The sequence below is a fragment of the Geotrypetes seraphini genome, chromosome 5, assembly GCF_902459505.1.
Source record: "Geotrypetes seraphini chromosome 5, aGeoSer1.1, whole genome shotgun sequence".
NCBI classification, from domain to species: Eukaryota; Metazoa; Chordata; class Amphibia; order Gymnophiona; family Dermophiidae; genus Geotrypetes; species Geotrypetes seraphini.
The window spans coordinates 241281461-241308174 of NC_047088.1; the positions used below are offsets into that span (position 1 = coordinate 241281461).

The 26714-nt window shown below is 44.3% G+C and overlaps 1 protein-coding gene across 2 annotated transcripts in view; it reads left to right on the forward strand.

The window, feature by feature from the left end:
* DPP10 (dipeptidyl peptidase like 10) overlaps positions 1-26714 on the forward strand; it is a 709461-nt gene that overhangs the window by 549568 nt on the left and 133179 nt on the right. The gene's annotated exons all lie outside the window — the stretch shown is intronic.

A 26714-nucleotide genomic window follows, 5' to 3' on the forward strand; every position in this document is an offset into this window, starting at 1 on the left:
GATCCTTGAGTCCCGAGACCATTCGGGTGGCCATTCTCTGAACCGACTCCAGTCTCAGCACATCCTTGCGATAATGCGGCCTCCAGAATTGCACACAGATTCTCCTCATCCAGGATCTTATCCAACTGGTGTTTGATTAGAGTTTCCATTAGTTTACTCACTATCGATGTTAGACTCACTGGTCTGTAGTTTGCCGTCTCCGTTTTTGAGCCTTTTTTGTGGAGTGGAATGACGTTGGCCGTCCTCCAGTCCAACGGGACGCTGCCTGTACTAAGGGAGAGGTTGAAGAATGCTGACAGTGGCTCTGCCAAGACATCACTCAACTCCCTAAGCACCCTGGGGTGTAGGTTGTCAGGCCCCATTGCCTTGTTAACCTTGAGCTTTGACAGCTCACCGTAGACACTGCTGGGCGTAAACTCGAAGTTACTAAACGGGTCAACTGAGTCGGCCCTTGTCTGTAGCTGAGGGCCTAGCCCCGGCGCTTCACAGGTGAAGACTGAGAAAAAGTATTCATTTAATAGTTGGGCTTTTTCCAAATCCTTTTCCACATAGTCTCAGTCTGGTTTCTTAAGACGTACGATCCCACCTGAGTTCCTACTTCTGTCACTGATATACCTGAAGAAGGATTTATCTCCCTTCCGGATGTTCTTTGCTAGAGACTCCTCCATGTGGAATTTAGCCTCCCTAACTGCTGTTTTGATGGCTTTTGATTTGGTCAAGTAGTCTGCTCTAGAGTCCTGTTTCCCCGATTGTTTGTAAGAGATGAATGCTTTTTTCTTCTCCTTGATGAGGTCTGAGATCTCCGCAGTAAACCACTGCGGCTTGTTGTTCCTTCGCTGTTTGCTTACTAATTTAACATAGCGGTTTGTCGCTTCCTGTATGGTGGCTTTCAAAGTCGACCACATTTCTTCCACGCTATCGGTTTCTGTTTGCCTTTGAAGCTCCTGGTGAACAAAGGAACCCATGTCTAGGAAGTTTGTGTCTTTGAATTTGAGGATCTTGGTTAGTGTGGTGGACTTAGTGAAACCTTTCCTAAGATCGAACCATACCATGTTGTGGTCGCTGGAGGCCAATGTGTCCCCCACCGAGACCTCTGTTACACTTTCCCCATTGGTAAGTAATAGGTCCAGTATTGCCTGATCCCTCGTAGGGTCCAACACCAGTTGCTTGAGACCAGCTCCCTTCATAGAGTTTAATAGCCTCCTACTGCTGCCGGAAGCAGAGGTAAGTGTATCCCAATCCACATCTGGCATGTTAAAGTCACCTAACAATACCGTGTCCCCACGCAAGGTGATATTTTCTATATCTCCGATTATTTCCATATCCAGGTCATCCTGTTGTCTTGGGGGTCTGTAAATCACGCCAAGATACAAGCATTTGTCCTTCCCTCTGTCCAAATTAACCCAAAGGGATTCCCCAGTGTACTGGATATCTGAGATTCTTGTGACCCTAATGTCTTCTTTAGTATATAATGCTACACCTCCTCCCATTCTGCCCTCCCTGTCCCGACGAAGCAAGTTGTAACTTGGTATGGCCATGTCCCACCCGTGGGAGCAGGTGAGCCAGGTCTCAGATATCGCCACCACATCCAGGTCGGCATTCCTTATTTCTGTTTCCAATTCCAGGATCTTGTTCCCCAAACTGTGTGCGTTGACGTACATAGCCCTCCATGTTGTATTTATGTTACGTCCCAGTGGGGATATTCCTGTTTGAGCTACTTGAACATCTTTAGCGTTATTTGCGTTATTTATGTTCCCCCTAGACTCAGAACTACAGTGTGTACTCCCCATATACCCAAAATTACAATGTGTATTCACCCTAGACCCGGAATTACAATGTGACCCATAATTATAATGTGAACCTACCCCCGACTCAAAAGTGTGTGTACTTTCGCCAGGTATGTTGTTTGTGCCTGTACCCTCCCCCGACTTACCTAGTTTAAAGCCCTTTAATTGATTTAGCGCATGCTAAACGCTAACACATGCATGATAGTCTATGGACACGTTAACGTTTACCGTGTGCTAATTCAATTAGCACACACTAATCCGTTAGCGCACCTTAGGCCCTTTTTACTAAGGTGTGCTAATTGATTAGCATGCTGCTGAGTCAGACCAGTGGTCCATATTGCCCAGCAATCCGCTCCCTTAGGTAAAGGACCAGAGCCCTAACTGAGTATAGCCTTACCTGCATACGTTCTGGTCTAGCAGGAACTTTTCTAACTTTTGTCTTGAATCCCTGGAGGGTGTTTTCCCCTTTGACAGCCTCCGGAAGAGCGTTCCAATTTTCCACCACTGTCTGGGTGAAAAAGAACTTCCTTACGTTTGTACAGAATCTATCCCCTTTTAACTTTAGAGAGTGCCCTCTCGTTCTCCCTACCTTGGAGAGGATGAACAACCTGTCTTTATCTACTAAGTCTATTCCCTTCATTATCTTGAGCGTTTCAATCATGTCCCCTCTCAGTCTCCTCTTTTAAAGGAAGAAGAGGCACAGTTTCTCTAATCTCTCGCTATATGGCAACTTCTCCAGCCCCTTAACCATTTTAGTCGCTCTTCTCTGGACCCTTTCGAGTAGTACCATATCCTTCTTCAAGTACGGCGACCAGCGCTGGATGCAGTATTCCAGGCGAGGTCGGTCCATGGTCCGGTACAGCAGCATGATAACCTTCTCCGATCTGTTCGTGATCCCCTTCTTAATCATTCCAAGCATTCTGTTCGCCCTTTTCACCACCGCTGCGCATTGTGCGGATGGCTTCATCGACTTGTTGACCAGAACTCCCAAGTCTCTTTCCTGGGCGGTCTCTCTGAGTACCGTACCAGACATCCTGTATTCGTGTACAAGATTTTTGTTACCGACATGCATCACCTTACACTTATCCACGTTAAACTTCATTTGCCATGTCACAGTCCATTTCTCGAGCGTGTTTATGTCCTGTTGCAGGTCATCGCAATTCTCCTGCGTCTTCACTACTCTGAATAACTTCGTATTGTCTACAAATTTAATCACCTCGCTCGTTGTTCCAATTTCCAGGTCATTTATAAATATGTTGAAGGGCACGGGTCCAAGCATCGAACCCTGCGGCACTCTACTGGTGACGCTTTTCCAGTCTGAGTATTGTCCATTTACCTCCACTCTGTTTTCTATCCGCCAACCAGTTTTTGATCCACGTGAGTATTTCACCTTCAGTCCTATGGCTCGCAATTTTTCGAAATAGTCGTTCATGCGGGACTTTGTCAAACACCTTCTGAAAATCCGGATATACAATGTCAACCTGGTCACCTTTGTCTATCTTGCCTGTTAACTCCCTCGAAGAAGTGCAGCAAGTTTGTCAAGGAAGATCTTCCTTTGCTGAAGTTGTGCTGGCTGGTCCTCATCAGATTGTGTCCGTCAAGGTGGTCAATGATGTGGTCCTTTATCAGCGCCTCTACCATCTTTCCCGGTACCGAGGTCAGACTCACCAGCCTGTAGTTTCCTGGATCTCCCCTCGAACCTTTCTTGAAGATCGGCGCAACATTTGCCACTTTCCTGTCTTCCGGAATCCTTCCCGATTTGATCAACAGATTGGTTATTAGTTGAAGCAGTTAAGCTATAACCCCTTTCAGTTCCTTGATTACCTTCGGATGGATGCCATCCGGTCTAAGAGATTTATCATTTTTAAGCCTGTCAATCTGCCTGCATATCTCTTCTAGACTGACCGTCAACCCAGTCAGTTTCCCGTCTTCTTTCCTAGGTATAGTCTGTCAGCTTCTGGTATGTTGTATATATTGGCACCACCTATGATCTGGCCGAGCGGTTTTAGTAGCTAGGCAGTGACTTATAACTGACAACCCGGCGTGAGCCCCTTTGTAGTAGGGTTACCTTGCAAGCTGGATATCCCTGGAACTGAAGTGTGCTTTAGTACAAACAGTCCAGTAGTCAGAATGGTTGAAATCAAAACCTGAGAACTTTATTTAGGCACCCAGCCTCAGCAACACAAAATAACACTGCTTCAGTGGTGGTAGAAGGTTGCACAAAACAAAGATTCTTCATAAATCAAAACATAAGTCCCATAGCTCTGGACTTCACTATATGCCACACAGTCCATGCGTTTCTCTTCACCAGAGCATGGTTTAAACAGACAATTGGCTCTCCCAGTCCAAACCACTTTCAATTCAAAACAGACTTGAAATCAAAAGAAAAATCAGATGCCACAATTCTTTAAGCTAGCCTTGTCAGTAACTAGCATGGCAAACAGAGCAGTCCTTAAATTACCTTTACCCAGCTTCCCAAAGCTCACGGAGTTAGTTGTGCTTCACAGGTTGCTTAGGGTAATTAGTTAATTGATACAAGCAGGCATAGAGGTTGGTAATATGACACCAGAGTCTTTCAGCTGTTTCTTCACTCCCGGTTTGCAGGAGCAGGGCTACAGCTGAAGCAACATTCATAACTGTTCTGGTTTACCTAGGCATACAATCAGGGACCAACTTCTGTCCTATTAATTCACCTTCCCCAACAGGAGGTAGACACTGGGAGTGAAAACCACCTTATCTCAAGACTCACAGGCTCTATGAAATCTCCATCAATTCAGGCTGGGTTTCAGAGGGAGTATCACTGGCTTCTATTATCATAGGCTCAGGCAAACATGGATCTACAGGAAGGTTTCTAACCTGGTCCTCCTCCATGATCCAGTCATTCACTGCCAGTGGTTCTGACTGCTCCTCAATCAGCATAGACTCCCATAGAGCTCCTTCCTCTGGTCTGAGGCTCCTCCTCGTTCTGGCTTCCGTTCCTCTGCCTGCTTTCCCTGCTGCTCCCCTAAGCTCATTACAGATTCTCCGTTTAAGCTGAGGGAAGAAACCACTTCCCTTTTGTTGCAGGGGAGAAAGTTTTCTTCCCTTGGCTTGAACTATTCTTAAGGCGCCCTGCTGTGCTGCCTTCTGCTTCACAGACTCTGCAAACCCATAAGGCCAATCTTTACCGTTTGACCTCAGGACATTATCAGAGCAGTCCCAGCTTTCTGGACCTGCTTCCCTTTCTCCCTCTGAGTCCACAGGATAGTCAGCTGACTTACTCCCCCGGGCTCTGACTTGGTTCGCCCTCCTGCATCTGGGCTTGTAATTCCTCCCAAATCTCTCTGTGACAAGCCTCGGGGTTGCAGGATTGTCACAATATCCTCTTCTATAAACACAGACGCAAAAAATGTGTTCAGTTTGTCGGTGATGGCTTTGTCCTCTTTCAGCACTCCCTTTATTCCATGGTTGTCCAACGGCCCCACCACTTCCTTCGCAGGTCATTTCCCCTTAATGTATCGAAAGAACGGCTTGAAGTTTTTCACCTCCTTGGAAATTTTTTTCCTCGTAGTCCCTTTTGGCCCCTCTTACCACTTTATGGCACCTGCTTTGATGTTGCTTCTGCTTTTTCCAGTTTTTGTCCATTTCTGACCTTTTCCATTTTTAAACGAAGCCTTCTTGTCTCTGATCGCTTCTTTCACTGCTACAGTGAGCCACGCTTTTTCCTTGCTCTTTTTCCTCTTGGATCCCTTGTTGATATGTGGTATATATAGATTTTGCGCCTCAGTGACTATGTCCTTAAAAAAGGGACCACGCTTGCTCTATCGTTTTTACAGCACTTATTCAAGTTTCAAGTTTATTAGGTTTTTATATACCGCCTATCAAGGTTATCTAAGCGGTTTTACAATCAGGTACTCAAGCATTTTCCCTCTCTGTCCCGGTGGGCTCACAATCTATCTAACGTACCTCTTCATAATCTTCTTCCCCACCATGAGTCTCATCCCTTCATAATTCCCTTTTCAGGAATTCGGCGCCATGGCCGTCGTTCTGGATTTTTTTTCGCCCCCCGTGACCATGTTGAAGCAGATCATATTGTGATCACTGCTTCCCAGCATCCCTTCTCCTTCTACATCTTGCGCCGGTCCTCATAGTCCATTTTGAATTAGTCCAGAATTGATATCCTCTCGTGTTTTCTTTGACAAGTTGTTCCAGGTAGCAATTGCCCACTGCATCCAGGAACTTGGTTTCCCTACTGCAGCCAGAGGTGCCTATGTTCCAGTCTATCCCATGATAACTGCATTGCCTCCCTTGCAGTTGTGTGTAATCTCTGCCGTTATTTCTTCATCAATTTCTTTGGACTGCCCTGGGGGACGGTAGTAGATGCCGATCTTCAATTCTGTTCTATTTGTTCCTGAAATTTTCACCCACAGAGATTCTAACTTATTCTTTGTTTCCGGCGTGTTCTCTCTGGCAGACTCTATTCCCTCTTTGACGTACAGGGCAATTTCCACACCTTTTTGACCCACTTTGTCTTTGTGGTATAGCTTATATCCCGGTAGCACAGTGTCCCAGACGTTTTCCTCGTTTCACCATGTTTCCATGATGCCGATGATGTCAAGGTTATCTTTTTGTGCCATAGTTTCTAATTCACCCATCTTATTCAAATAGACTCCTTGCGTTCGTGTATATACACTTGAGTTTGCGGCATGTTACTTTCTTTCACTTTCTTCCCTCTTGCGTCCCTTTCGATCCATCCGGATTTCTGTCCTGTCCATGATCCGCTGAGTCTTCTCCGATCTGTTTGTGATCCCCTTCTTAATCATTCCAAGCATTCCGTTCACCCTTTTCGCCGCCTCCGCACATTGCGCAGACAGCTTCATCAGCTTGTCGACCAGAACTCCCAAGTGTCTTTCCTTTATATTTTTATGTTTCCCTTTTTATTTTAACTACCGTGTGTCCCTGAAAATAAGACACTGTCTTATATTAATTTTGGGCCCAAGAAACCCACTAGGTCTTATTATCTGGGAAACAATGCCCAATCACAAACCCACAGCATCTTTCTATCCCCCCCACCCCACCACGCAGCCGAACCCCCGCAACCCCTTCCTGCTCTCCCTCCCCTTCCATCTCTCCCTACCCCCGCCGACCGCGAGACCGACATGCCATTACCTTCTTCCAAATGGCAGCGTTGCGGCAGCAATCTAAACGGGCTGCTTCAGGCCTTCTACCACTGGGGTGTTGCTGTGCCGCGTTGCTGATGACATCATCAATGATGCGGCAGAGAAATGCCCTGGCAGGAGAAGGCACGAAGCAGCATGTTTAGATTGCTGCCGTTTGGAAGAAGGTAATGGTATGTCGGTCTAGTGGTCGGTGGGGGAAAAGAGAGATGGAAGGGTCAGCGTGGGGGGGGGGAGCGCTGCTACCTGTGAATCCAGTGCTTCAACTAGGGCTTATTTTCGGGGAAACACAGTATGTAGCCTAAAAGCCTGATTAGGCAGTATATCAAGTTTTTAATAAACTTGAAAGCAGTTGCGCAGTTGGAACCTACTGCTGACAGCATAAGTGCTTTTTAAAAGTCAAGGAATTATGTGAAAAAAAAATAAAGTAAAATCTCTAATCAAAAAGAATAATGCATGTTTATTTTATTACTCGTCAAAGTGATCGACAAGTTTCAGAAATGTAATTCTCAAAATCCACATTCCTGAACAGTTTTGCTCACTAATAGGCAAAGCACAATTGAATTCTGAATTTTGGAAGCCAAAATGATGAGCAGAGGTTTCCACTAAACACCGTGACAATTTCATGCGAGAGAGCATGCGGTGGCTTGTTCCACCTGCTGCCTTTTTCAATTTATTTTTTTTTATCATCCTGCCTAGAAGCTGGGGAAACATTAGACACAAAACTGTTGATAAACTGATGAGAAATGCCATATATCAGCCCCATACAAATTTCCTGGATGATTTTATTTTTTTTAAGCACTTTAGAGAAATAAATAAAACTGTGTGACTTAGGAAAGCAGTGTGCAGCCCTCCTTTTGAAGTAATTACGCCTGTGGTTAATAGATTTGTGCCTTTCTTCATGGGTTCCTCCCCAGAATCTTTCAGCCACTTTTGCAAATAATGTGCTTGGAAATGGTGCTGTAAAAATGTCATCCTATCCCAATCTTATTTGCCATGTCTTCCATGCTATTTTAACTAGATATCCAGTGAAGTTATTTCCTTCAGACTGTATCGCCCATCTTCTGAAATGTATTCGTTGGCCCTGCACATTCTGTATTTGTCCCAATATATGAAAGGATTGCAAGGCCTTCATAAAATGTGCATGATGTATTCATTTTTCTGATCTGCTTCGTTCTCTCTCCCTCCCTCCCTCTAAATGAGGCTGGTTGGTATTTCTGAAAATACGTCCTTCGAGATATTCTGCAGGCTCATAGGACGATCTTTCTTCATCGCCTCCTCGATCATTATTTTTCATGACCACTGTTCTAGTGCCTTGCCATTGAGCATTTAAGCCCTTAGGTGCTAAAGTAAACTAAGATTTTCTTTTGAATATGCTCATTAAGGCCCTCTTTTACTAAGGTGCGCTATGCGGTTTAGCGCACGCTAAATCAACATGTGCACTAACTGCTAATGCGTCCATAGGATAACATACACATGTTAGCGTTTAGTGCGTGTTTAGCGCGCACTAAAAAGCATAGCGCACCTTAGGCCCTGTTTTAATAATGTGTGCTAACCGATTAGTGCACTCTAATCGATTTAGCGCGCACTAAATGCTAACGCGTGCATGTTAGTCTATGGACGTGTTAGCGTTTAGTGCGCGCTAATTGGTTAGCGCACCTTAGTAAAACAGGGGGTTAGTAAAAGTGTTTTAAATACAAAACTCTGTGGTCATTGTAAGGGGGCGGGGGGGTGATCTGCCCTGGGCAACATCTTGGTGGGGGTACCAGCACCTGTCCTCCTTTCCACCCCCTGCTCCTTCCCCACCCCCCCTTCCCCTGTAATGTTCATGGCATGATCAACAACCCCTACCTGCTGCTCGCACCAGTGTCAGCTGTTCCTCTGATGTCACTTCCTGGACTCACACCTAGGAAGTGATGTCGGAGGAAGAGCCAACACTGGTGCGATCAGCAGGTCTGAGTTGCTGCTTGCACTGGGAACATTAAAAAGGTATGGGGGAAGGGAAGGGGTATGCACAGCAGGAAGGGGCAGGGAAGGAGCGGATGGGGGCAGGGGTGGAGAAGAGGGTGGGGGATGGGTGCCACCGCCCCAGTGCCTCTCACCCTAGCTAGGCCACTGTCTGTGGTACTTGCTGGGGCATTCTGAGTATTTGGGGGAAGACTACCATATGATTAAGATACAACCGTTTATTACCACTTATCCCCTCTTTTATTAAGGTGCGATAACCGATTAGTGTGCGCTAATAGAATTAGCATGCGCTAAATTCTAACGCGTCCCTAGACTAGCATGCACGCATTAGCGTATAGTGTACTCTAAATCAATTAGCGCACCTTAGTAAAAGAGGGCCTTATTTTTTTTATTTATTGAATGTTACAATTATAATCAAGAGAAAACCAAAAAAAATGCTGTGGAATGATGATGTTCCTAAATGGACTTTATTTGAAAGTGTCAAAGTTCCAAAGGTACACTGAAATCACCCACATAAAATAATTCCATCCACATAAAAATAAATCATCCACATAAGAGCCTTAAAGGACCTAGTCCGCTAGGGATACAGGACCCAACACGGTCCGCGTTCGACAAAAAGTCTTCTTCAGGGTCCCTGGGGGTCCTATAAAGGTGAATTTGTGGGAAACAATTGTATGGTGAGCCAGAAGTGAGATGCTAGGGATACAGGACCCAACACAGTCCGCGTTTCGACAAAAAGTCTTCTTCAGGGGGGCTAGGGATACAGGACCGTGTTGGGTCCTATATCCCTAGCGGACTAGGTCCTTTAAGGCTTTTATGTGGATGATTCATTTTTATGTGGATGAAATTATTTTATGTGGGTGATTTCAGTGTACCTTTGGAACTTTGACACTTTCAAATAAAGTCCATTTAGGAACATCATCATTCCACAGCATTTTTTTTGGTTTTCTCTTGATTATAATTGTAACATTCAATAAATAAAAAAAATAAGGCCCTCTTTTACTAAGGTGCGCTAATTGATTTAGAGTACACTATACGCTAATGCGTGCATGCTAATCTAGGGACGCGTTAGCATTTAGCGCATGCTAATTCGATTAGCGCACTAATCGGTTATCGCACCTCAATAAAAGAGGGGATAAGTGGTAATAAACGGTAGTCCATTTAGGAACATTGTCACTCCACAGAGTTTTTTTGGTTTTCTCTGGATTTTCTTCTTTGTGGATATTTTGGGGTCAATTCCTTTTGTTTTTTACAGTTATAATCAAGCAATATCTGCTTGCTATCACTTGCTAACTGTACCATGCTAAGGATATTGTTCTCTAAGGAGTTCCATAGATTTTCATAACAGGTACATAACTGCCAGCATTCTAGTCATGTGTGCATGTGAACACACACGTGCATGAATGATAAAAGCCTGGATGTGCTCAACTCTTCAAGTACATCTCCCAGGGGTATAGCTAGACCTCCATTTTTTTTAGAGGGGCCCAGAGATGATTGAGGGGGGGGGGGGGGTTAGCAATGCATTTCCTCCTCACTCATTGAAATAATGATCTTTGCTGGTAGGGATGCTGAAGCCTCACTAGCTAAAGAAAGTCATAGCCTGCATCCTGGTGCTTCTGCAGTACAAAGAAAGCCATCGGTGTGCTCCCCGGCCACCTTCAGGACTTCTTGTGCGCGCTTAGTTCACGCAAAAACAAAATGGGAAGTACAGAGTCAAGTGGGATTAAATAGATGGGTGGCTAAACCAAGGCAAGTTCTATGTACAGTTAAACAAGATATGAGGGACTGGTATAAGTTGTATGGTTGCAGCAAGCTAGTCCAGATGCAGAGTGTATAGTCCGTCATAGTAGCATCCATTATATTCTATGGACGCATTATCATTTAGCGCATGCTAATATTTAGTATGTACTAAATCGGCTAGCGCGCCTTACTTAAAGAGGGGGATAGTAACATAGCAAATGACGGCAGATAAAGACCCAAGTGGTCCATCCAGTCTGCCCAACCGTACATGCTCCATAAATTAACCGTTTCATTTAAATCAGCGGTGTCAAACTTGCGGCCCTCCAGGGACTATTTTGCGGCCCGCGTCTGCCCTCTCCACTTTACAAGTTTTCCGATTGTGGAGAGGACAATCGCGTACAGACCGCGACTGCTGTAACTGACTTGCGTCTCTCTGGAGGGAATGTCGGCAAACGGCTCGCAGCTCGCCTAAAGCAGGGGTCCCCTACCTGCTTCACTCCCCTTCTCACTGCCCTCCCCCAAGCCACCGCAGTCGGGGAACAGGCCAGCACCGAGGTCTGAGCTCTCCCTGCTTATCTTCCCCAGCGCGGAGCCGACCAATTCTCGCCACCCGACGTCAATTCTAATGTCGGAGAGGAAGTTCCAGTCCAGCCAATCGCTGCCTGGCTGTCCCGGAACTTCCTCTCGGATGGCAGAAATTTGATTTGATTTGATTTCTTATATACCGCTATACCGTGAGGTTCAAAGCGGTTTACAATGAAGATAGATTAAGAAATGACGTCGGGTGGTGAGAATTGGTCGGCCCCGCGCTGGAAAAGATAAGCAGGGAGAGCTAAGACCTGTTCCCCTATTGCGGCGGTGGCGGCCTGTTCCCCAAAGGTGGTGGCTTGGGGGAGGGAAGGGAGAAAGAAAGAGAGGGGGGGGCAGGGAGACAGAAAGAAGGAAGGGAGACGGGACACAGACAGAAAGGGGCATGGAGAGAGAAAGACAGAAAGAAAGAAAGGGCATGGAAAAGAAAAAAAGACAGAAAGGGGGACGGACAGAGAGAGAAAGACAGACATATAGAAAGAAATGGGGCATGGAGAGAGAGAGAAAGAAAGAAGGGGACAGGGTGAAAGAAATAAAAAGTTGGGGGAGGGAAGGAGACAGATGCCTGACCAGGGGAAAGGAAGGAAGGAGGGAGGGAGAGAAAGGAAATAAAGAGATGTCATACCATGGAAATAGGGACGGAAAAAGAAAGAGATAGAAGGGAAGGTAAGACATGGAAATGTAGATTTTGAAAATAAAGCAGAAAAATTGAATATTAAGTTAATGCCAAAGATGGATGTAAGGCAGAAAGAGAAGACGGGGAGAAAAACAGACAAAGGACAAAAAGACCCTGGAAACATAGTTAAAAGCACAGAAAAATAAAGTCACCAGTCAACAAAGGTAGGGAAAATGATTTTATTTTCAATATAGTGATTGAAATGTGTCAGTTTTGAGAAAGGAAAGATATTAAACTTTAAATGTGAGGGATGCAGAAAAAATAGGGTACTTGGAGGGCCGCAGAAAAAATAATGACAATTTTGCATAAGGTAAAAACTCTTTATAGTTTATAAATCTTTCCTTTAAATGTTAAAGGAAAGATTTATAAACTATAAAGAGTTTTATCTCGTGCAAAGTTGTCATTTCTTTAATAAGACATTAACTATTTTTTCTGCGGTCCTCCAAGTACCTACAAATCCAAAATGTGGCCCCACTAAGGGTTTGAGTTTGAGACCACTGATTTAAATGGTCCTTTTTTTTAGGTATCTCTGGGCCAGAAACCCAGAGCCCCGCCCAGTAGTGTGCTTAAGTTCCATCTACTGGAGTCTCCATCAAAGCTCACTGCAGTACCATCCCAGCCGTCAAAGCCCTCCCCAGCCCGTCCTCAACTGAATGTCCACATCCGGACATGTATTAAAGGCTTGGCAAAAGAGCCAGGCTTTCACTTGCTTTCTGAAGTAGAGGTAGCCCCTCTGGGAGCAAGTTCCAGTGCATGGGGGAGCTACTCCTGAGAAGGCTTGCTAGGGAATATCACACCATACAATTTCTTTTCATGAGGGTACAGGTAGTGAAGCTCCTTGAGAGAAGGTGTGCAGAAGGCTAACATATTCTGTAAGTACTCGGGCTCTTTTTTTTTTTTTTTTTCTAAGGACTTTGAAAATCAAACCAAGTTTTAAATTGATTCCTGTAATGCACTGGTAACCACTGCAACTTTTGCAGGAAGAGTGTGATGTGGTCACCCCACTTGCAACCTTCTATCAGTCATGCAAGCCTATTATGCAAATTACTCTAGCAAGCACAGAACAGATTGCTGTGGATAAGAACAAATGTTATTCTAGCGATAACAAAGAGCACTAAAGCTAAAATTACTTACATTTCTATAGCATGTTATCTTTCAATCATAATAACAATAGATTAGAAGGTTAGAAACTAGGCCACCAAGGAATTAAACTGTGGTATGAAAGGGAAAAGTTATAGAATTCAAATTAAACTTGTTCCAGTATGTAGGGGCTTTTATATGGAGAGATGTGATTCTTATACTGTGATGTTAATTGTTAAACCAATATTTACTATAATCACAGTTTTCTTTATATTATATAATTTTTAATTAAATATTGTGAATATCTCAGAACCAACACCCGTGACTGGTAATATCACCAAACTGGGGTTCATTGGGGGACCATCATTGAAATTCACTGTCCCCTCACCATCCGATTGTTATTAAAAGTTTCAAAATGTGATTACTTATCTGCAAGTTGGATGGTTAGATCTTGTTGTAGTTCCCCAGCGGTGAAGAAATTAACTTGTGTTAATAACGTGTTAAAAACCACTGTTATAACTCCTCCAAAAATTGTCCATGTCCCCCCAGTGGTTTTTAACACGTTATTAACACAAGTTAATTTCTTCACCGCTGGGGAACTACAACAAGATCTAACCATCCGACTTGCAGATAAGTAATCACATTTTGAAACTTTTAATAACAATCGGATGGTGAGGGGACAGTGAATTTCAATGATGGTCCCCCAATGAACCCCAGTTTGGTGATATTACCAGTCACGGGTGTTGGTTCTGAGATATTCACAATATTTAATTAAGAATTATATAATATAAAGAAAACTGTGATTATAGTAAATATTGGTTTAACCAGTATGTAGGGGTTCAGCTTGAAAGTGTTGGTTTAGTCAACTGTTTCTGAAGCATCTATGCCAGCAGCTGTCGTAGAACATTATAAGACCTTCAATGAAGCTCAATTGTGTTGGTTTAATGGTCGTGATATTGAAGCCAAATTGCAGGAAATGCATAGAAATGGTGTCTAAGGGCTCCTTTTACTAAGGCGCGTTGGCGGTTTTAGCGCGTGCGCGCTACAATACCGTGCGCGCTAAACGCTAACGCCTCCATAGAGCGCACGGTTTTTCCACAATAATCTTAAGCGCGCATTAAAAACGCTAGGGCGCCTTAATGAAGGGGCCCTAAATTTAGGCTACCCAACACACCGGGGATACTTAATAACCAGACGTGGCGCCAAAGACAGTGCAACAAGCCAAAGAAAGTCCTCAGCGTTTCTTAATTCAAATACAATGCTGCAGGTTGGGGGTTTTTGGAGCGGACTTGAGACCGGACTGGGAGCAGAGCTCCAGCAGCAGGAAAGCTCTCCTTTTCCTCAATCACAGCGCATAGCATGGTTTTGCATGTGCTAAGTTTTCAACATCTTGCCAGTTAAATCTTTTTCTTTTTTTTTTTTAATGTATCTGCGCTGGAGCGGTGCAAAGGTCTTGACGCGTTTCGCGTCCAGCTGCCTCAGAAAACCCAACGCTGACTTTATTCGTGCCGGTCTCGTGGCCTGTTGCTTCTCTTCACTTGTTTAAAGGGGGTCTTTTACTGAGGCCCGCTTTTACGAAGGCGCGCTAAGCGTTTTAGCGTGGATTTAGCGCACGCTAAATCAACGCATGCGCTAACCGCTAATGTGTCCATAGGATAGCATACGCGCATTAGCATTTGGCGCGTGTTTAAAAGCGCGCTAACGTTTAGCATGTGCTAAAAAGCTTAGCGCACCTTTGTAAAAGAGGGGGTAAGGTGCGCTAGCCGATTTAGCACACGCTAAATGCTAATGCATCCTTAGAATATAATGGGCATGTTAGCATTTTAGCACGCGCTAAATCGGCTAGTGCGCGTTAGTACAAGACCCCCTAAATTTAGTACTAATAGGCGGGTCTACTGGTGTCTAAGTTAAGTAACAAACACTGTTTAAAATGGCAAAAAAAATGGAACCGTTAAAGCGCCTACCAGCGCCTAAATAATACGCACTGGAATCGCACCTACATAGGCGCTTTAGGACGCCGAATGCCACTCTGGGTGTGACTAACACTAGAAGTGGCATTAAGCAGCCTAAATCACCTACGTAGGTGTGATTCCAGCGTGTATTTAAGCGCTTGCGGGCACTTTAATGGTGCCAGTTTTTGCCATTTTATGTTTCAACATTTTTTATTGATAACAAAAGAATAACTTCCAAAGAACAATGTACAGTCAACGGCTTTAGTTACTGCCAGCACCAGATTCCGCACCCACCTCTTGCAATGGACTAATTCCATGCTCACAAAGGGCTAATTCCCACAAGATCATCATAACCCCCATCCTGAAAGGCCCTAAGGGAGCCACAGCATCAGTCATCCAATTACAGACCCATAGCCTCGATACCACTATACGCCAAGATAATGGAAAGCCTCGTAGCAAAACTCTTCTCTGAATACTTAGAAAACCGCAACATACTCCACCCCTCACAATCAGGCTTCAGAGGCCAACACAATACAGAAACATTACTACACTTCTCCCTCCGGATTCGCGGGGGATAGGGGCAGAGCCGGACCGCGAATGGTGATAAACCGCGAATATCCGGCTCTGATCCACCCCCGCCTTCCCGGCCTTACCTGGTGGTCTAGCGGGCTTTCTGGGCAGGAGCGATCTTCCTACGCTCCTGCCCCGTGCAGATCGCCATTAGGAAATGGCTGCTGTGAGTTCCCGTAGTCTCTCGAGACTACGACGGGAACTCCCTACAGCTATTTCCTAATGGCGATCTGTAGCTGTAGGAAAGAACTGAAATCTATACTTGTCAAAAAATTTGTCAAATGGTCTAACTGAAACCTTATAAACCCTTCCCCAGATCCCATCGCTCATGCTAATCATCAAATTCTTGCAAGCTCATTCTATTAACTTTGTAAGCTCCCTGGGAATGTCCAGACCAATTCTTTTTGTAAACCGCCTAGAACTGGAAAGGTATTGGCGGGATAGAAAACACTAATGTAATGTAATGTACTTAGGTGCAATTCACGACAAAGATAGGTGCCAGAAATGTAGGCCCAGAAAACCTTGGCACGACTGACATGTGATCAGCGGTTGCTTTTTAGGCAGCTGCCTATATTGGTGTCCTGTAAAGAATCCAGGCCATAGTTTCAGTTGGAAGACAAAGATTACACTTCTGGGTGTATAGTAATAATATTTTCAAGCATCTTTTAAAAATACTTATACCCTCACACTATCTACCACACTAGACAGCTTACGGAAATACCTCACTCTCATCTCAATTTCCTTATATGATACTAAGGCCTTCTTTTACTAAGGTGCACTAACCGATTAGCGTGCAATAAATGCTAACGTGTGCATGTTAGTCTATGGACGCGTTAGCGTTTAGTACGCACTAATTCTATTAGTGCATGCTAATCAGTTAGCATACCTTGCCCCCCTCTTTTACAAAGGTGCGCTATGCTTTTTAGCACACACTAAATATTATCACGCACGAAACACGCGCTAAACGCTAACGTGTGCATGTTATCCTATGGCCACGTTAGCGGTTCGCGCACGCATTGATTCAGCGTGCGCTAAATCCACGCTAAAACGCTTAGCGCGTCTTTGTAAAAGAGGGAGTAAGTAAAAGAGGGGGGTAAAAACAGGTTCGTTTGTATTGCATCTTTTCTATTTACATGCCATAAACTATGGGCTCGTTTTACTAAGGTGCCCTAGCGTTTTTAGCGCACGCTAACCCCGCGCTACACAAAAAATGCTAACGCAAGCTCTATGGAGGCATAAGCGTGTAGCGAGCGTGGCAATGTAGCGCATGCTAAGCGCGCACTAAAATCACTAGCGCACCTTCATAAAAGGAGCCCTATAATTGCTAGTACAGTGGTACCTCGGTTTACAAATGCACTGGTTTGCGAATGTTTTGCAAGACGAGCAAAACATTTGCAAAATCGGTGCCTCAGAAACCGAGCATGGCTCAATTTACGAGGGCCCCCCCACAATCCGGCACCCTCCCCCCGCGATCCGGCCCCCCCCCCCGACGCGATCCGGCACCCCCCGCCATGATCGGGCACCCCCCCTGTGATTGGACAGCCCTCCACCATGATTGGGCACCCACCCGTCGCTTCTTACCCTCATCTGGGCACCGGCATGTCCTGTGTTTGGTGCCGGTAACCGAAGATCGGCCTCCTCTTCTGCTGGGCCTTGAGCATGTCAGCATGCTCAAGGCCTGCGAGTTCACGTTCAGAACGTCGGGGGGGGTAGGTGCCGGATCGCGGCGTGGGGGTGCCCAATCGCGGCGGGGGGTGCCGGATCGCAGGGGGGGCTTTCGGGGGGAGCAATGCCGGTTTTCGTGGGGGAGGGGGGAATGCATCAAAGCGAGTTTCCATTATTTTCTATTGGGAAATTCGCTTTGATAAACGAGCATTTTGGATTACGAGCATGCTCCTGGAACGGATTATGCTCGTAATCCAAGGTACCACTGTATATGCATTGTGTATATTATACAGTTGTCATCCTGTAAAAAGAAAGATCTAAAAGACAATTGGGTTTCAGGTTTCAAGTTTCAAGTTTATTAAAATTTTTGATTAATCGCTTTGTCTTTTTTTCAAAGCGATGAACATACATATATATAAATAGAAATAGTTAATATTACAATATAAAAATAGAAATTAAAACATTAATTATTCATGACCTTAAAAATTAATTTTAAAAGAGGAAAAAAAAAAACCCTAAATACATATTTAACAAAACATGAGTAAAGGGAAAAGGGGATAAGAACTACAAAATATAATAAAAAGAAGGTTGGGGAAAAACATAAGGTAGGAATTTTTTTTTTTTAATTATTGAATTATTGTGATCCAGATTATAAGTTATTAATCAAAGGCGTCTTTAAAAAGGAATGTTTTTAAATTAATCTTAAATTTATCAATATCGTGCTCTTTTCTTAGGTAGATTGGCAAGGAATTCCACATTTGTGGAGCAGTAACAGAAAAGATAAATTGTCTTCTAGTATTTATAATTTTAAGAGATGGAATTGTCAGTAAATGCTGTTCGTTAGACCGCAATATTCTATTTGTGGAATAGGGAATCAGTGTTTTATAAATAAAAGCAGGAGTTTTAAAAAACATTGCTTTAAAGGTAAGTAGACATATTTTATATGTTATTCTATGAGTTACTGGAAGCCAGTGAGCGTTCTTAAGAAGTGGCGTCACGTGATCAAATTTTTTTTTTTTGTTATTAGTTTAATGGCAGTATTTTGTATTATTTGTAAACGTCTTATTTCATTTTGTGCAATTCCCTTAAAAAGGGCATTGCAATAATCGATTTTGGAAATTATTAAAGAATGTGTAAGAATATTTAATGATTTAGAACAAAGATATTGTGACAGGGAACGAATTTGACGGAGTCTATAGAATGATGCTTTGACAATACTGCCTATATGCTCATGAAAGGTTAATTTGCTGTCAAATATAACTCCTAGAATTTTAATACTGTTAACTAATTGTAAAGGAATATTTTTTATAGTGATGGGTGCACTAATTTTAGGGTATGTACTAAGTAGACCTCTGAACAGTGCCTAGATCTACCACCAGAAAGGCTGGAGCTAAATAGACTAACTAGCAGACTCTATATACAGTATGTAGGTTGCCGAAAGTTAGATGCCTATATTTGGGCATGGAGCACAAACTAATTAGTCAATTAGATGCTAACAAACCGTCATTGATGTTAATTGGAGTTATAGATATCTCAATTTAAGTATGATCATGTGTTCATTTGGATGGCTGTTGCAATCTGAAGAGAGAGTTTTTATTCGATTGTAGTATGCGCTATTTTATTTATTTGAGTGCTGGTGGAATTTGAATGGGATTTGTTTATTTATTTAAAGCATTTATACGATCAGCTATCTGTCCTGGGGGCTTACACTCTATCTAATGTACCTGGGGCAATAGGGAATTAAGGGCTCCTTTTACAGAGGTGCGCTGAGTGTTTTAGTGCTCGCTAAATATTATCGTGCCCTAACCATGTGCTAAACGCTAACACGTGCATGTTAGTCTATGGACGCGTTAGTGGTATATTTAGCGTGTGCTAAAAAGCATAGCGCACCTTAGTAAAACAGGGGTTAAGTGACTTGCCCAGGGTCACAAGAAGCAGTGTGGGATTTGAACTCGCAACCTCAGGGTGCTGAGGCTGTAGCTCTAACCACACATCATATAGATTTTTATGTTAGCACAATCTGTTTGAATGAATTTGTGTGCCTGTTGTAATGTGGAATACACTACCTGACAGCATTCACCAAATTCCAACTGTTTTTATCTTTTCGTAAGTCATCGAAGGCTTTTTTATTTTTTTTTTTTTAGAGACTTTTGGAAATGTATAATGAGATATTTATGTGGTAGATGTTACATGGGATCCTTTTACTAAGGTGCGTTAGGGCCTTAACGTGCAGAACAGCGTGCGCTAAATTGCCGTGCGTGCTAGACCTTAACGGCAGCATTGAGCTGGCGTCATTCTTGAAGCGTACCGCGCGGTAATTTTGTGCGTGCGCTAAAAATGCTAGCGCACCTTAGTAAAAGCCCTAAGGTGCGTTAGACATTTTAGTGCGCGCTAAATGCTAACGCACCCATTATAAGTCTATGGACGCATTAGCATTTAGCATGCACTAATATTTAGTGCACGCTAAAAAGGCTAGTAAAAGGACCCCCATAGTTTGGTTTGGTTTTAAACTTGTAAATGATTTATTTTAACAACTGTTTTAATTTGAAGATCAAAATATTTTTTTCTTTTTTTTTTTTTAAGTTTTTCTCTATTAATTTCTGTATGTATACATAAATTAATTAATATATGTATGTATATCCCACATAGATTTTGAGATATGCGGGATATAAGTGTTTTAAAATTTAAAAAAAAAAAAAAATCCTCCAGGAGAAATATGGGAGCCTTTTCTGTAAATCGTTGGAAGGACTCATCAAAGACTAACAGAATAAAACAGATGCAGGTAAAACCACGGAAGCTTGAATTAGTGAGAGAATACAAAAGCATTATAATATACCAGCCTAGTTCTTTTGCTTTCCTTCTTCAGAGAAAATGATAGAGGCTGCTTATTCTAAAAGATGCCACCCATGGATTTGCTGTTTTTGCTTCTACATAATTACACAGCTACCCCTCTGGAAGTCTTCTTCAGAGAGAAATTCAAAAATGTTTCTTTCTTCTGCAAAGGAAAATATTAAAATCATTTTTCAGATACCTAGCAAGCAATGTCAGAAATATCCATGTTTAACATGGGCCAGTGTTGAGATGGCTTGGGGAAATCCACTGCTTATTCCTAGGATAAGCAGAATAAAATATGTTTTACTACTTGGGATCTAACTAGGTTCTTGGGATCTGGGTTGGTCACTGTTGGAAACAGGATACTAGGCTTGATAGACCTTCAGCCTGTCCCAGTATGGCAGTTCTTACGTTCTAATGTGAGCCAAGTATAGGACAATCAAGCCATTGTGACATCACCGATGAGGTTTGCTCTTAAGCCCTGGTGGAATGAGGCATTATGACATCACAATCTCAGCTCTAGAATGTTGCTACTCTTTGGGTTTCTGCCAAGTACTTGGGACCTGGGTTGGCCACTGTTGGAAACAGGATGCTGAGCTTGATGGACCTTCAGTCTGTCCCAATATGGCCATTCTTATGTTGTTATGTTCTTATATGAATTCCAGTCATAGTACATGGGCTTGCACACTTCTGAGAAGCTGAAAGCTATGCTGTTGGGAGTTTCACGACCAGCAGGGTCTCCCAAGGCAGACAGGTTTCATCGGAAATGTTAGACTAACAATACACCACTCATTTTGCTGTGCCAAAGAAAGGCCCGGCAATCTAGTTCTGTTTTCTGCCACGAAAACTTGATGCTGTTCATGAAGTCGCTAGGACTCGAACACGAGCCAATGGCATCTATCATAACATATTACAGGAATGACGTTGCATTGTTTTAGTTCTTATTTCAGATTTTCTCCATTGAGTTGTAGGTAGTAGAGATTGTAGTGAGAGCAGCAATGGGAAAATGAGGAGTAACTTAATCGTACAGGGTAAAAATACAAAGCTAGATCAACATCGACTCTCACAAGAACTCCAGATTTCCAGTTCTGATCAGTATCCATCAAAAACACTCAGGGCCTCTTCTGTTAAACTGCGCTAGCAGTTTCTAGCTCGAGGAGCCGCACTGAGGGCCTGATTCTCTAAAAGTGCGTCCCGATTTTAGGCAGCTGTAGGCGTCCTACAGCTGTCTAATCAGCCAATCGGGATGCACGTTTAAAAAAAAAAATGCTCCCCAGGCAGGCCGCCTATATTGAAGGCGAGGCCCGCAAGACACCTAGGCCCTGATTCTGAATAGGACGCCCGGGAGAGGCGTCCTATTCAGAATCGGCCTAAACTAAACCCCGATTCTGTAACCGGCGTCCATGTTACAGACGCGGGTTAGAGAAAAGGGTTAGATTAGACACGGCCCACTACACTTATCGCGGCAAGGGATCTCTCTGCCGCTATAAGTATAGCGGGCCGCCGCCCCCTGACCAAGAGGGTGCCCAATCCCTCCTGCCCGAAGACGCACCCCCCCCGGCGCTAACCCACCCCAAACCTCCACTCCACCAAACCTGTTCTTAGATGGGTCTTGCACGTCTTGAGCCGGCAGGCACGCCTCGTCGAAATGAAGTGGGCCCGCCCCTTCCCGGCCCATCCCGCCGAAGCCTAAGGCCTGATTGGCCCAGGCTCTAGAAGCCTGGACCAATCAGGCCTTAGGCATAGCGGGTCCGCCCATCCCCACTTAATCTAAGGCCTTAGGCTTCGGCGGGATGGGCCGGGAAGGGGCGGGCCCGCTTCATTTCGACGAGGCGTGCCTGCCGGCTCAAGACGTGCAAGACCCATCTAAGAACAGGTTTGGTGGAGTGGAGGTTTGGAGGGGGTTAGCGCCGGGGGGGTGCGTCTTCGGGCAGGAGGGATTGGGCACCCTCCTGCCAGCTATCGATATTGTTGGGGGGGGGGGAGATCGGTAATGTCGGGGGGGGGGTGGTCGATAGTGTCGGGGGGGCGGTCGGTAGTGTCGGGGGGGGGGTGCGTCTTCGGGCAGAGGGTTTGGGCACCCTCCTGGTCAGGGGGTCGCGGCCTGCTATACTTATAGCGGCAGAGAGATCCCTTGCCGCGATAAGTATAGCGGCCGCGTCTACTTACAGTGTAGGCCAGCATTTTGCTGGCCTACATTTTAAGCTTCTTCTCTACTAGGGAGACGCGTAGGGCCGCCTAGGTTCAGCCTAAGGCCCGACTAAGGCCCTTAGACGAGCTTAGGCATCTTGCGGGTCTCCCTAGGCTCCCGGAGGTGCCTTCAGGCTTGCCTGGGGAACATTTTTTTTTTTTAAATGTGCATCCCGATTGGCTGATTAGACAGCTGTAGGACGCCTAAAATCGGGATGCACTTTGGAGAATCAGGGCCTGAATGTCCCGCGCTGCTCCCAACGCTCATAGAGTTCCTATGAGCATTGGGAGCAGTGCGAGCCATTCAGCGCAGCTCTGCGCTAAAAACTTCTAGTGCAGTTTAATAGACGAGGGGGTAAGGCCCTCTTTTACTAAGGTGCACTAACCAAATAGCGCGCGCTAATCAATTTACCGTGCTGTAAACGCTAACGCGTGCATGTCAGTCTATGGACGTGTTAGCGTTTAGTGTGCGCTAATTGATTAGCGCACCTTAGTAAAAGAGGGGGTAAAATACCGTAACATTTTCAATTTAGTTTAAATCAACATTTTACAACTTGGGGAGCACATTCTTCCTCTTGAAATAAAAAAATAGTATCCAGGTGTGCTGGATATTAGAGGTCTATGTACTAAACAGTGGCAAAATAGAATATTTATTTATTTATTTATTTTAGGTATTTCTATACCGCCTATCAAAGTTATCTAAGTGGTTTTCAATCAGGTGCTCAAGCATTTTCCCTATCTGTCCTGGGGGGCTCACAATCTACCTAATATATCTGGGGCAATTGGGGGGGGGCACAGTGGTTAAAGCTACAGCCTCAGCACCCTGAGGTTGTGGGTTCAAATCTACACTGCTCCTTGTAACCCTGGTCAAGTCACTTAATTCCCTCATTGCTCCAGATAGATAGATTGTGAGATCACCAGGACAGACAGGGAAAAATGCTTGAGTATCTGAATAAATTCATGTAAACCATTCTGAACTCCCCTGGGAGAATGGTGGTATAGAAAATTGAATGAATAAATAGTGTGAAAAGCTTCAGCCTCTGATAACCAGAGCTGGTATTGTGACATCATAATGCCTCATTCCACCAATGCCTAAGACTCAACTTCATCAGTGATGTCACAATAGCTCACCTTTACTACATTTTGATTTCTAGAGTGGTGTAGTGGTAAAAGCTACAACCTCAGCACCCTGAGTTTGTGGGTTCAAACCCAAGCTGCTCCTTGTGACCCTGGGCAAGTCACTTAATCCCCCCATTGCCCCAGGTACATTAGATAGAGTGTGAGATCACCGGGACAAACAGGGAAAAATGCTTGAGTACCTGAATAAATTCATAAAAACCATTCTGAGCTCCCCTGGGAGAACGGTATAGAAAATTGAATAAATGAATAAATTAAGACCCTCTTTTACTAAGGTGCGCTAACCGATTAGCACACGCTAAACGCTAACGCGCACAAGTTAGTCTATGGACGTGTTAACTTTTAGCAAGCGCTAATCAGTTAGAGCACCTTAGTAAAAGAGGGGGTAAGTGACTTGCCAAGGGTCACAAGGAGCAGGTGGGATTTGAACCCACAACCTCAGGGTGGTGAGGCTATTGCCCTAACTACAGAATAGTGTGTACCCCTGACAGTTCGATCAACATTTGGTGCCTATCACTTGAGGTACCAAATTAATGATGTTAGTATTGAAAAGACAACTTGGAAAAATACACAACTCCTATAATGTGTGTTCTGCATCTGCAAAGAAGCAACAGAATTCATCTGCACTATCTGCTTCCCTCACTCAGATCTCTGAAAAGATATGGATAAAGTCTGGAAGGGGAGGGGCTCCAAGAGGACAAGATATCCACAGTTCTGGGGGCTCCTCGGCTGTTTTTCCTCTTGTTTTTATATGGGGAAGCAAAAGGAGACAGTGGGAGCTTACCCTGTGGAATCAATCTTCATTGGGACAAAAGCTGACCACTTACCCCTCCCCCCAACACCTTTTACAAAACTGTAATAGCGGGTTTTAGCGCAGGCTGGCACGTTGAATGTTCTGCACTGCTCCTGCGTCAGGAGCTGGATGTACCCCTAATTTAGACATGAGGATTTCTACCACGTTTCACTGGTGTAAATGACTGCGTGTAAAGTGAGGCACTATTCCCGGTGCTAAGCGCTAGTCTGTAAATGCCACCTAACTTTCAGCACCATTTATAGAATAACACTCCACATTTTTTTTAAGGTGCTATATAAAATCTAGTCCATGGTGTGCTCTTTTGAAAAGAGTGCACCCTCTTTCCAGATAGTGTATGCAGGGCCGGCTCAAGAGTCTGTGGTGCCCCGAACCAATTTTTTTGTTTTGTGTGACCCCCCCTGCCATGCCTCCCCTGCAGGTCCCTTGCCTTGTAGTCCAGCATCTCTCCTCCCCTTGCTGTCTGACCTGTCCTCTCCCCATCCCCCACAGTCTAACATATCCTTCTCTCTTCATCTCCCATGGTTTGACATTCTCCCTCCCCTTTTCCCTCACCCAAGGGCTGGCACCTCTGCTGTCCCTCTCCCTCACATAGTGAAAGGTCACATGGACACACAAAGTCAGAGGCGTGAAGAAAGTATAAGAGGTTTATTACAGCATACCGGACTTTAGTGCAGTTAACAGCCTGCCTACTAGAGTGTCAGAAACAGGAAATACACGGACTTTTATGCCCTTTTCGCAAACTAATATATGCAAAAACTACAATTTTCATTTGTTACTTCTATAACTTTCTACAATTATTATTGGTCCTAAGCCTTATAGTCCTATAGGAAACTAGCTCATTTCTCTGCTTTTCTAAATCTTACAGGTCTAAATGTTACATGTACAGAAGGGCAGGGTACATCATGGCTCAAACTCTTATCTATTTAGCTTACAATGTGGTAAGGCAGGGACATACATTTCAGGCAGATGAGGTCAATAGATTGTACACTGTTTTCAGCTATGTAGGCCAGAGCAATATTTTAAACAACAGTTAACCATTTCATGACCCTACAATAGGTCCATAACCTCCCCCCATCTTGCACATCTAGCACCTCTTCCTTGATTTCCCTTACCTTTCCAATCCAGCAAATCTTCCTTTGCCAATGCATCTTCCTCAACCTCCCTCAATACCATTAGACCAGCAAACCTGTTTATCACGAGCAGCAGCAGTGGTAACACGCTGAGTCAAGCCGGCCCCTTCCCTCTGCAGTGTCCCAGGAAATTACATCAGAGGGACAGGATGTTACAGAGCAGCCAGCTCGACTTAGGCAGTATGCTACCACGGCTGCTGCTGGTGAAGGTTTGCTGGTCTGGAGGTGCTGAGGGAGGCACTAACAGAATAATGAAGATGATGAAGTGAGATTAAACGGAATCTTCCACACATACAAATCATCCCATTTCAGAGGATAAAAGGTCTCAGAAACCCACTTGATTTGACACATACATGTGTGATATTAAAACCAGAAGGGTTAGCATCTTAATCATTGACCCTTATCATCACCTCCTCCTTGATGTGTTGCCAAGATCTTACTGTTGCTAATTTGCTCAATAAACAAAATTTTAATAAAACAATATCACAGTAAGTTTTTAACTTATCTTTAATATGCAAAATTACTAGCCAGCCCGACGGGACCCGTTTCGCCACATAAGGGCTTTATCAAGGGTTCGAAAGGAGCTATTTTAAAGCGACCTCACTCATTTAGGGCTAGATTTGTCTGCTCTGCGCTGCTGCCTGGGCCCGCCCCGCTTTCTGAATGGCTGCAGTCAGTTCTCGCGAGTCCCGCAAGAACTGACGCAGCCATTCAGAAAGCGGGCCATTCAGAAATCTAGCCTCTCACTTGTCTGGTCTCTTAGTTTGTAAAATGTTATAATGGCTTGTAAATTCCCATGTTGTATGGTTTCTTATCTAATTGTAAATCACCTAGAACCTTTATAGGTATAGAGCAAACCACAAATCTCAGATTAGATGAGATAAAACTCAAAACAATAAATTAGACCAGCGAGCAAGAAATGTGGGATATATTTTGCCAACTAAAGATCCTGTTTCCATAGTTTCCTCTGACCTTCTATTCTAGACGGTCTGAAATTTTTTTAGCAATTTGTAAATCCTAGAGGCAGAACGATCAAAGGCCAAACATTGTCTGCAGTTGACCACCTGGTCCCTAGGAGGCCCTATGGTTAAAGCTGACAAGTCGGAACTATTTAAAAATTGTGTACCAGGAAAACCAAAGGCCAATTGATCTTCAGCACATGGTTTCAAGGAAGACCTGGATAGGTTCCTGGAGGAAAAAGGGATTGAGGGGTATAGATAAGAGCAGTGGAAGGTTTAGAGATAAGTGTAGAGGTAGGTATAAAATTAGTCAGGGACCGCTGCTCAGGCAATATGCCTGATGGGCCGCCGCGTGAGCAGACCGCTGGGCGGGATGGACCTCTGGTCTGCCCCGGCGGAGGTGACTACTTATGTACTTATGTACTACTCCCTAACTTGGCACTTTTGGGAAGGCCTATGATCAACCCAGC